This window comes from Bombina bombina, chromosome 5, assembly GCF_027579735.1.
Source record: "Bombina bombina isolate aBomBom1 chromosome 5, aBomBom1.pri, whole genome shotgun sequence".
Classification (NCBI taxonomy): domain Eukaryota; kingdom Metazoa; phylum Chordata; class Amphibia; order Anura; family Bombinatoridae; genus Bombina; species Bombina bombina.
In genome coordinates this window covers 364,010,941-364,022,421 of record NC_069503.1, presented here as the reverse complement: position 1 = coordinate 364,022,421, position 11,481 = coordinate 364,010,941, and the positions used below count along the sequence as shown (strand labels likewise).

Sequence of the window (11,481 nt, the reverse complement as noted above, 5' to 3'; positions counted from 1 at the left end):
TTGAATATTGTATAATTTGAATACTACATTTAAAGAAAGCATAAAAATACTATTACAAATATATAAATTCAGATTTTTCAAATTCGAATATTGCATAATTCAAATTCAATTATTACAAAATTTGAATATTACATTAAAGAAGGTATTAGAAATTCTATTACATTAAACAAATGTAAGAATGTTGTACAAACATTCGAGATTCAATTAGAACGAACAAATGTGTTAAATTAGTTTCATTTTTTGAATGTTGTGAAAAATTCGCCTATCTCTAGATAATAGTTTAATTTAGTGTTTGCGATGTGAGGGTGTGGCGGTTTAGGGGTTAATAGTATACATAGGTACTTTCTTGCACATATCCTCTTAACAATTTTTCAACAATCAACTTGCACTGCTCCTTACCATGAACGCCCTACTAAATTAAAGCCATTAGAGGAAGTATCTCTATCATAAAAACTAACATGACTGCAAATAATGGGTCTTACCTTGCATCCTCCATTGTCTACTTGCTGCTGATGTCCCCACCCAACTGCTCTTCCTGTGTTCTTTTGGGCTGTATTATTGTTCTTGTTGTTGTCTGTCTGGCCACTACCTCCATTCTCCTGATCTTTTACTGTTTGTTTGTTTGTTTGTTTGTTTGTTTGTTTGTTTGTTTGTTTGGTGTGTCATGTTGTGTACTCCTTTCCAGGCTTAAAAGATATATTGTTAGTAACCATTATTACCTCAGCACTATGTGCTACATTAGATGTTGGCTCTGTCCTGACATAAGTAATGCCATTAGATGCCAGCAGATACTGCACTGCTTTGGTCAGAACTTGCTCAGCTATCTGTGTTACCCTGGGCCATGTCTGCGACTAATATGCATTATTATAATGCAAATATTCATTGTTACTGCAAGACATTATTATTTGCAAGATTGCTTTGTGGGGACCTAAAGGCCTTGGCTCCAGGCTAATAAAATGTACTCTGACAACCCACCTGCTGCTGCCCCAAGCACCAAAAGAAGGCCCCATATAACCATGCAATGCTAAGCCTCAATGATATTACTGGGCATCTTAGTTCCCATGCAAGCGTCTTCTGGGCCACACCTACACAACCAGACCCAAATTACTGACCAAAAATTGGCCCCCTTGACCCTTCCAACAGTCCATTTGATTAATTTGACCCATGGATTATAAATAGCACCCAACGCAAGCTCCATGTGTGCAACCACCATCTTTAAATCTGAAACATCACCTCAGCCAGGTTAGCCCCCCAAATAAAATGTTTAAAATAAAGTTCCTTCAGTTGGTTAGATCTTTGTTGTTGTTTTTGTTAGATCTAGCATACGAGGAGCGGTATTAACAATTATTTGGAGGAGGGGCTAACCCATCATCAGCCCCCCTTTTCAAAAAATTAGGCAACATTTTATTTAGTTTGATAGATATTTGTTAGATATGCTGGCCCCCCCCAAAATCAAAATTTCAGTCAAAAAATCAGGTTTGATCGTGTTTATAATGTTAGATCTAACAAGTTAAAGCTGGTATTAACAATTATTTGGAGGGGGGCTAGCCCATAATCAGCCCACCCTTACCAAAATAAATGGACAAAAATGTATTTAATTTGAGAGATATTTGTTAGATCAGGTATGATCAGCTATTTATTTTGTTAGATCTAACATAATTACAGATTTACTAGGTATTAAATTAGGAGCCCCCTCCAAATCAAAATTTCAGTCAAAAAATCATTCAGGCTAATAGATATTTGTTAGATCAGGTTTGATCAAGTGTTTATTATGTTAGATCTAACAAGCTAAAGTTGGTTTCAACAATTATTTGGAGGGGGCTAACCCGTCATTAATAGATATTTGTTAGATCAGGTATGATCATTCAGCTGATTTGCTAGATCTAACATAATTACAGAGATATTATTTACTAAATTAGGGTGGGGCTGACCCCCCAAATCAAAATTTCAGACAAACAATCATTCAGGCTGATAGATATTTGTTAGATCAGTTTAGATCATGTTTAAAATGTTAAATCTAACTTGCAAAAGGTGGTATTAATAATCATATTATGGGAGCTTCGGCACATGATAATTAACCAGCCATTACTCGCGGTAGCAATTAGCACTTATAAAATTAACAAGAGATCAGGACTCAGGCACTTTGCATAGACAGTAAGTGCACAACTTGTCTGAATCCCTGCAAGTTTGTAAAAAAAAAATGCAAATGAGAGGGAGAATATACAGCTTATTTCCCTATAACAAAGCAATCTTCCATTAAGGATTGCTATATATCTAAAAAACAAAACAAAAAATCAAAGACAGTTAAAGGGACAGTATACTTTAAAATTGTTTTTCCCTTAATATTTTTCCAATGACTTATTATACCAGCTGCATAGTATAGAATGTATGAGAAGTTGCATTTTCAGGTTTATTTGTGTATATGAAATTGCAGCTTTCTGCTTTGAAACCACAGCCTATTACAATGGGTTGAGCTTGAAGGTAAAATGAGATCTCATTATGTTATCACTTTGTGGACACACACATGCTTCCTTATCTTATATCTGTTTGTAAACCAAAGCCCAATATTTAGAGAGAACAATGGAAAATTATAATTTTATTAGATATCTCTTCTACACTCCACCAGGAGTATAATTTATTCTGCTGGCTATGTTTTTCATAGGCCTGTCAACAGCCTGGACTTAAAGGGACACTAGATGTTTCTTTGCATAAATGTTTTGTAGATGATCTATTTATATAGCCCATAAAGGGGTTTTTTTGTTTTTGTTTTTAAAGGTATAGTTTTGCTTATTTTTAAATAACATAGCTCTGATTTTCAGACTCATAACCAAGCCCCAAAGTTTTAAAAGTATACTGATGAATACCTCCTCCTGCTTGCTTATGTTTGTGTAAAGGGTATTTTCATATGCAGAGGAATGGGGAGGTGGTGTCTACTGTTTTTGCTTTCAGTGGGTGCCCAGCTAACCTTTTCAACAGAGCTAAACTGGGAGCTTCTATGTTTTTAAACGGTTTTATACCGGATTTTTAGATCAGTATCTGTGCATATTATTTGTTATAGTAGTGCCTATTACATGCAGTTATATGAAAATTTGTGTATACTGTCCCTTTAAGACCAGAAACGTTCAGTATAGGTGGGGATATCACAGGTTAAATCAGCTATTTCAAATGCCAAAAATAAGGGTAAATTAGCTACTTGTAAACAACTTAATACACTCCAGAAGGTAAAATGGATCAGTGGGAACAAATTCTTTGATTGGTTGGGCATATAAGAACTTTTGAGATCTGACAACACTGATTGGGAGGAGGACAAGAAATAATAGGCAGACGGTAGGGAGAAGGCAAAGCAGTCCAGGGGAAGGAGACAACAGAACGGAAGAACCATTAGAGTCCTCACATACTCCCTGAAGGGCAGCAACCCCTTTCCATCTCTCTTGCTCCTTCATTCAGTTCTGCAGCTTTTTATGCTCCTTCATTAAAAGGGTCCTCCATCTGTTCCCCCCTCCATCCAAAAAAGGCTTAGGATTCTTCGGTTCTTGATGGCCATAGAAACACAATAGTGCTCCTGCGATCGTCAAGACAAAAATTAAAAGATCAGTTTTCTACCTAGTTCTTGTGTACAACACCTTTTATACATTCATACACCACTCCCCACCTCACACATTCAATAACTCTTACTTGCAGCAGCCCCTTCTCCTCTCAACTAGGGAGCTGGCTTCTACCCCACCTGCCATATCTACAGCTGCAGGAGTCAATCTCTTAAAGGGACATAAAACCTCAATTATTTTCTTTTCGTGATTCAGATAGAGCATACATTTTCAAACAATTTTTCCAATTTCCTTTTTTGATTTTATTATTTTTATTATTTTTTTATTTTATTACTGATGCTTTGTTTAAGGAGTAGTAATACACTACTGGAAGCTATCTGAACACACTGGGTGAGCCAATGAGAATTGATATATTTGTGCAGCCACCAAGCAGAAGCTAGCTATCGGTAGTGCATTGGTGCTCCTCAGCGTACCTGAGTATGCTTTTCAACAAAAGATGCTAAGAAAACAAAGCAAATTTGATAACAGAAGTAGATTGACAAGTTGTTGGAAATGCCATGTTTTATCTTAATCATAAAAGTCTAATTTTAGCTTTACTGTCACTTCAAGATATTCCCTTCCCAGTTGGTCGCTACACTTTTTATTAAGCAAACCATACTCTTGGCCAAGTTGCTACCCTCCCAAGCCCAGCCATTATTTTTGTAAAGGAGCTTCAGTCTCCACATATGAATATCTCACTTGTGACTGTGGGGATGTCGTTTGCACCTAGATTCTGGTATGTCTTGTGAAGTATTGCATTTTTATAAAATTTTGTATGAAAATTAAATAATAACAATGAATAAAATTGTTTAGTCGTGTGCTGGCAACTTAGGGCTTGTTTCCACTTAGCCGCAATTGGGTTTTTGCGAAGTTGTGAAGCAATAATCTGCTGTCGGAAGCCTTTTTGCTTATCGATGGTTTACGATGGTGTGTTGGCCAGCTTTACTGGCAGCCGGGCTCTGGCTGCCAAAAAAGAATCACACAGCCTATAGAAATATCATACAAGTCAAAAAGCGCAAATTTACACCATTGAAACCACAAACCGTTAAAACACTGTCTGAAGCTGTTGATAAGGTCTCAAATTACGACATGCTCAACTAGGTGTGAAAGAGGAAAAATAAGCTTTCTATGACCTCTTTTCCATTGAGCTATTAAACTTTTCAAACAATACAAGTGTTTCCCTTTATAAATGTATTACTATTTGTAATATTTATTGTTGGCTGGGTGTAGGATTAGTTGGAGTTATGTTCCTATTTAAATGTCAATATAAATTTACATATAATCAAGACATATCTTCATAATTCCAGCTAGGCCTATGCCTAGGTCAGCACTAAATATTACATATATCAAGAATTTAAAAATGTAATTAAAAAACAATGCTTTTTCATTAAAGGACCAGTCAACACAGTAGATTTGTATAACCAACAAATGCAAGATAACAAGACAATGCAATAGCACTTAGTCTGAACTTCAAATGAGTAGATTTTTTTTCTGACAATTTTAAAAGTTATGTCTTTTTTCACTCCCCCTGTACCATGTGACAGCCATCAGCCAAACACAAATGCATACACGTACCATGTGACAGCCGTCAGCCATTCACAAATGCATACACTTATTCTTGCACATGCTCAGTAGGAGCTGGTGACTCAAAAAGTTTAAATATAAAAAAACTGTGCACATTTTGTTAATGGAAGTAAATTGGAAAGTTGTTTAAAATGGCATGCTCTATCTGAATAATGAAAGTTTAATTTTGATTGAGTGTCACTTTAAATAAAACATTTTTCATTTCATTTTATGACTTTGTTTTTGTTTCTCTCTAGAGGAGGTCATACGTAAGGAGTGCAGACGTTACACATAAATGTTATAGTGTAAGGTCGAATTGCCATAGCAACAACTTGTTATGGTACAATTTACGAGAAATCTAAAGTCGGATGGAAGCGTTAATATAACGTTAACTAACACCTACACGAAAAGAGTGACTGCACCCATTGCGCAATATTTTTTATTGGAAACTTGGTACTAAAATGGAGCCATAAACTGCTTTTAGCTTTCGGGCGCTTCGGAAGCTTTTGGCTCCATTTTTACTGACTCAGTTAGTTACTTTACAAGTTGGTTTCAAATCATTTTGTAAATATTAAAGTGATTTGAAACAAGCAAATGTTTTATAGCCATATAAGATACTATTAAAGCAACTCAGATAAGAAATTAATTAAACTTACCTTGTTTCAATGTTGGACAAAGACAGATTTATTTTTTTAAACTTGACTTTAGGTTATGTTAGTTAAACTTAGTTGAACTTTTGGATATCTGGAAAAAGCTGAGTTTAACTGACCTCATCCATTTGTTTCCAACCCAGTTCTTACACAAATCTTCTGTAAGGTCAAAGCTTTGTGGGTAGACCCTGTTTAGTCTTGACGTTTAATCTTTATTACCCTCTATTCTGAAGGGAAACAGGGAAATTACACTTGTAAATCGTTAGAGATTTTCCTACAAATGCTGGTATACCCTTTGGGTTTTAATGTTATATAATTTTCTAAAAAGTGGCTTCATCTTTACAAGTCTTTATATCGTATTCTGCTCTGTAGCAATGTTAATAATTTAAAAATAAAACTTGATTTGCTATATGGAAACTAGAAAACTAATACGAGGGCCTTGCATTTTTCAGCAAAAGTGTTTAGCCGATGAGGCATCAATGTTGACTGATATTATCCTAGTACTGTGCATTGCCCAAGTAAAAAGGTAACACATGTATGGGTATAAAAGTACAAAATTCTCTCACAACACTTTCAGCTAGTCTGATTTCTCTTCAGAGCTGCATTTTGATCTGGGACATCCATCTGGGATCAGTGATTTCATTTATGGTATAATTTATGAGGTCAATTACGTTACCATTAATATAGACAGGGACATACTTTTACACATCTTTTTTGTGCAATTGGATATATTTTATCAGAATAAACAATTTTTATTAAAATCTTGGATAAGATGGCCACTCAGACCAAAGCAGAATAAAACCACCAATGACCCACACAGAACAGAAGGAGGCTGGTCTATTTAACAAATATTTCTGTAGGATTGCCAGTACATGGTTCACAGTCGCATTAGCCTCATTCCTTCTCCATAGTCATAAGTCGCTCTATACTGGGGTTCTCTACGGATCCCCATAGGGAGAGGTCCTTTAAATTTGTCAATGACAGCCATAACACAATACAAATGAGTACGTACACATAAATATATACACACGCACAAGCATGCACGTGTACACACACACACACATATAAATATATACATGCACAAGCATGCACAAGCATGCACGTGTACACACACACACATATATATATATATATATATACACACACAAACTTACATACACACACACACCCATAAACACACAAACACACTTAAAACTAAACCTCTTGAAGTTGTTTTTTTTTTTTTTTTTTTTTTTTTTTTTTTTTATATAATAAATAAAACATTAACTATTATGTGGAGTCCGTGGTAAGTAGCTTGCAACACAAGTACCTATAGTCTAGACACTATATTAGAAAATCACTGACATAGACAAAGAAATCCCCTGCTGGATGTGCCATTTCTATTTTTCACCCCAACCAGCCCCAACACAGCATCATCTCTAATCTATATTGTGTTGTATTACGCATATTATAAGCAATATATTATTTGTTCAAGTACTGCCACTGTGGGTATAATGTATTGTAGACAAGAACCAAGGTAAAAGTGTACGTGTTACAAATGACAAAAAATATCACATTTCTTTAATATTTCTTATTTATTTATTTTTATGTTTGGTAACCAAAAGATGATTAAAAAAAATGAGCATCCATTGTTCATGATTCACCAGAAGAAAGAACTTGATAAAAGATATAGTCATTTTGATTTACTATAAACTGGAAAATGTCATTATACATTTTGAGATGTTCAGCAAAACATATATAGAAATTGTAATACATTTTTTTAGCTTATAATTCAAAGTGATATGTGTGTAACATAAAATCAGTGTATTTTGGATGTGTAAAAAAATCAGCTAAGTTCTCAGCGCAAAAACAAAATATTTACAATTGTTAACATTAAATCTCTGTGAAAATCTACGTTTTTGTTCTTTCTGGAGACATTTAGGAATAAATTGTGATAAAAAGGGAATGACTTGTCCTTGTCTTTCCCACATGTTACTAAAAAAGGTTTTAATTTTGTGCTCAATGTATGAGTTCCACCTAGAAAAAATGCACTTTATTTTTTATTGAAAGGGCCATTTAAACCCAAAAGATAAGGAGGTTTGTGTCTAAGAGCCTGTGCTTTATTGCAATGCAAATACCTTATATACTTTAGTATCTTGACTCTAAATATTTGCTCTATAGCAAAGCTTCAGTTTTGGTTTCATCTTTGGAGATAATGGAGATGACAAGATTCTGTCTGAAACTATACAACAAGATAATAAAAAGGATGTCTAGGATTCAAATCTGACTCGCCTGCTTCTTTCTTCCAAGCATGTTTATATCCTTAGATAAACTATTACATTTCCTTTCTCTGGAGTTTCTTCACTGTGTAAATTAACTCCATGTGCACAATTGAACGCTATTAGTTTAGCGTAAGTGCAGGTAGCTGTAAAACAAATATGAGGTGCAGACATTGATGTCATTTTCTTGTAGACCTTGTTTCTTGTCCTTGGTGAAACAAAATATATGACTTATAAGGCCCTTCAAAATATATTGTTCATGAACAGTGATGTATGTATAGGTTTTATATCTATTTCTCTATAGCTTTCTATATACCCCCACCCACATTCATACTCAGAATATATAGAAGAAGGATCATCAGTGTTATCTTTAATACTCTAAATATGTATATTTATTTGTAGTTAGGTTTTTTGGTATAACAAAACCTATTGTTAATTATTATTATTATTAATATTATAATTATTATTATTAATAATTAACAATAGGTTTTGTTATTTAGGGAAATATATTACTAACATATATTTAATGATTATCATTCTATCTGGCTTGGTTACATTCCAAGAATAAAGATTAAAGGTAACTACAGGACCCAATTAGCTTTCCAGTGCTGCTTTGCAACTGTTTTCATTTGAGAAGGATCAAAGAATGTTTCCTTTACCATTCCGTTCATTTACAATAGAATACCTAGTTTTACAGGCTGGCCTGTGGTTTAAAGTCCTCAAGGATTAATCAAGAGAAATTCTAGAAATGACAAAACGTATAAAGCACATCACAAAATAAGACTGGTTTTTCAAATGTACAATAAAAGTTTGTAATATTAACGTAAATAATTTCCCTTTTACTAATTTATGCTGACTTGCCTGAAAATAAATTTGCAGATGAGTAAAAACTTAAATAATAAAATTTACTTATTGATAAAAAAATGTATATCAAGTCTTTTTTCCATTTCTAGTTTTATATTTAACAGAGACAATCTGATCATATTACTTTATAATAGAAGGAATATTTTACAAAAAAAATAAAAAACAATTAAATTATATGTTAAATGCCAGTAATAGCTGACATGTCATATAATCATCTCCTATACAATTAAAATATCAGAAGCATGTTAGAACTCTTAATTAACTGTTACCGTTGTTCATTAAAGATAGATCTATCGATCTATCTATTTACTTATTTATCTATCTAATTTCTTGCAAAGTAATATGGGTTGATTTATTTTAAAGTGTTTTTTTAGGGGATAAATTAGCAAAAATACAAATGTAAAGGAAATCTAAGAATTACTATAAAAACTCAATACATCTGAAATATGCTAAATATTTCTCTACATAAATTATACAAACTTTAAAGATTATATGGTTATAAATGCTTAAATCAAGATCTTTTACAGTATCATAAATAACTGTTTTGTTTTTAGGAGATATAAAATGTGAAATATCAAAACGGTCAGAGAAAATGAATTTAATTATTAATACTTTTATTAATAATTGTAATAATATGTGGCAAAAAAAAACTTATACGATTTGTACTTTGTACCAAAAAAAATTACAATTACTTAAATGTACCTTTTTTCATTTCTAATAATGAGCTGTCTCTACATTGCTAAAGGAAATTGATAAGTATGCAAATATATTTTCTTTATTTGCATTTTGAGGATTAGAACCACAATAAAGGAGATCCCATTCTAAATGTCAGCTATGCAATTTAATGAACAATTAAAGAAAATATTTAAATAATTCCACTGTGTTGCTAATGTTCTCTTACTCAGTAAAACTAGTACGTTATTAAACTGAGTATTGATTAAAATAAATTAAATGTATATTGTGTGTATCATGTAGACATTGTTTTTATGAAAATTAATTTATAGTAAAAATGACCAGTTAAAATCAAATTTTCCCGATCTGATTATACAATTTTCTGAAGATGAGTCAAGCAGTTGGACTTGAACTGCAATAACAATTTAAAAATTGTAACCTCTAGGTGGCAGTATTCTACATAATACTGGGCCTGAGCCCATTTGTTCTATATATTTCACTATATCAAACAATAGTTATTATTTTTATATATAATCTTTATTTTTTATGTTTTAAAGTACCATCATATTAGGGCATTGCTATGACATCAGGTACTAAATTGCAAAGTAAAATAATCACAAAACATTTACATAAATATTGAAGGGTAGAGGGCTCTGTCCCTATGTCACTGGTAGCTGTAAACAATCATTTACAAATATCTGCAGGACATATACACTCATGAACCTACAATCTAAAGGCTATTAATAAATTATATCCAAAAGACTTTATCAGCTCCTTTTCAACACATCTTTGTAAAGTGGTTGAATTTCATACCGCACCTATTTTTAAGACTATTTTTTAAGAGTTTACGATTATTTTTTAATGGAATCTGTATTATGCAATTTTTTTGCCAGACATATCTACTAAATACTTTTTATGGGACCTCTAAGTAAGCAGAATTAGGAGCTTAGATAAGGTTATTTTTTTACATGAGCGATGCCCTATTCAGAAACCTGAATTTTAAAGCTAGAAATATCTTAGGTTTTATTCACCCCAGATCATTCTATCACTTATGTAGAAGAACAACAATAAAAGTATAAACACATTATCTACCAAAAAAGGTTCAATTAAATTGGTTTTCTCCGACATTGAAACTAGGAGGGAATCAACACATGTTTGTACACTACTGATTCTATTATCAATTCTTTAGCCAAACACAAAATGTGTTTTATTAAGCACAGGAAGGAATAAAAGAGAGAGAGAAAAAGACAAATAAAAAAAATTGCAATCTGTTTTTCAACTACATTTTTAGAAACTACCAAAAAAATTACATTGATTACCTTGACATTTTCGCATCAATAAAAATACATTTTTTGACAAATAAGTGCAAACACAATACACTATTATTTTAAGGCTAAAGTATTTTTCAATTCTATAAAACCAGAGACGTGTATTTTAGAAATGTCTTTCTATTTTTGAGGTGGGTATGCAGACTTATGTGTATGTTATTCTCTTTAGAATGGAAAATATACTATTTCAAAACATAAAGTGTTGCTACCACCTTAAAATGGTTTTAATGTGGCCAAAGAGCTTTATCCTTAGTGGGTCCTAAAGAATAGTGAAACTAAATCACTCTATAGTAGTAAATGTTGTAATTATTATTTTGAAACTTTGACTACCATGATCTGTATTGTGTTTTATTTGGATCCAAATAAATGGATAAACTTAGACTGATTAATATTTTGTTTTTAATATTTTAAGAAGCATCACTGAACATATCTTCTGTTTTAAGTATAATTTAACTTTGTTTATTTTAAATGACTCTGCTTCATAAAAAAAGGAAAACGTTGGGCTAATTAGAAAAGTTATTGGCATTGCTAATTATTTTTTAAACTTTAATAGCATAACATT

At 32.5% G+C, this 11,481-nt stretch overlaps 1 long non-coding RNA gene across 1 annotated transcript in view; it reads right to left on the bottom strand.

Annotated features, from left to right (window-relative positions):
- Nucleotides 1-2,583: 2,583 nt before the first annotated feature.
- LOC128659343 (uncharacterized) overlaps nucleotides 2,584-11,481 on the bottom strand; it is a 54,496-nt gene continuing 45,598 nt past the window's right edge. Inside the window, exon 3 of the long non-coding RNA XR_008402338.1 lies at nucleotides 2,584-3,562. This is a non-coding gene — a long non-coding RNA (uncharacterized LOC128659343). The remainder of the gene's footprint in view (nucleotides 3,563-11,481) is intronic.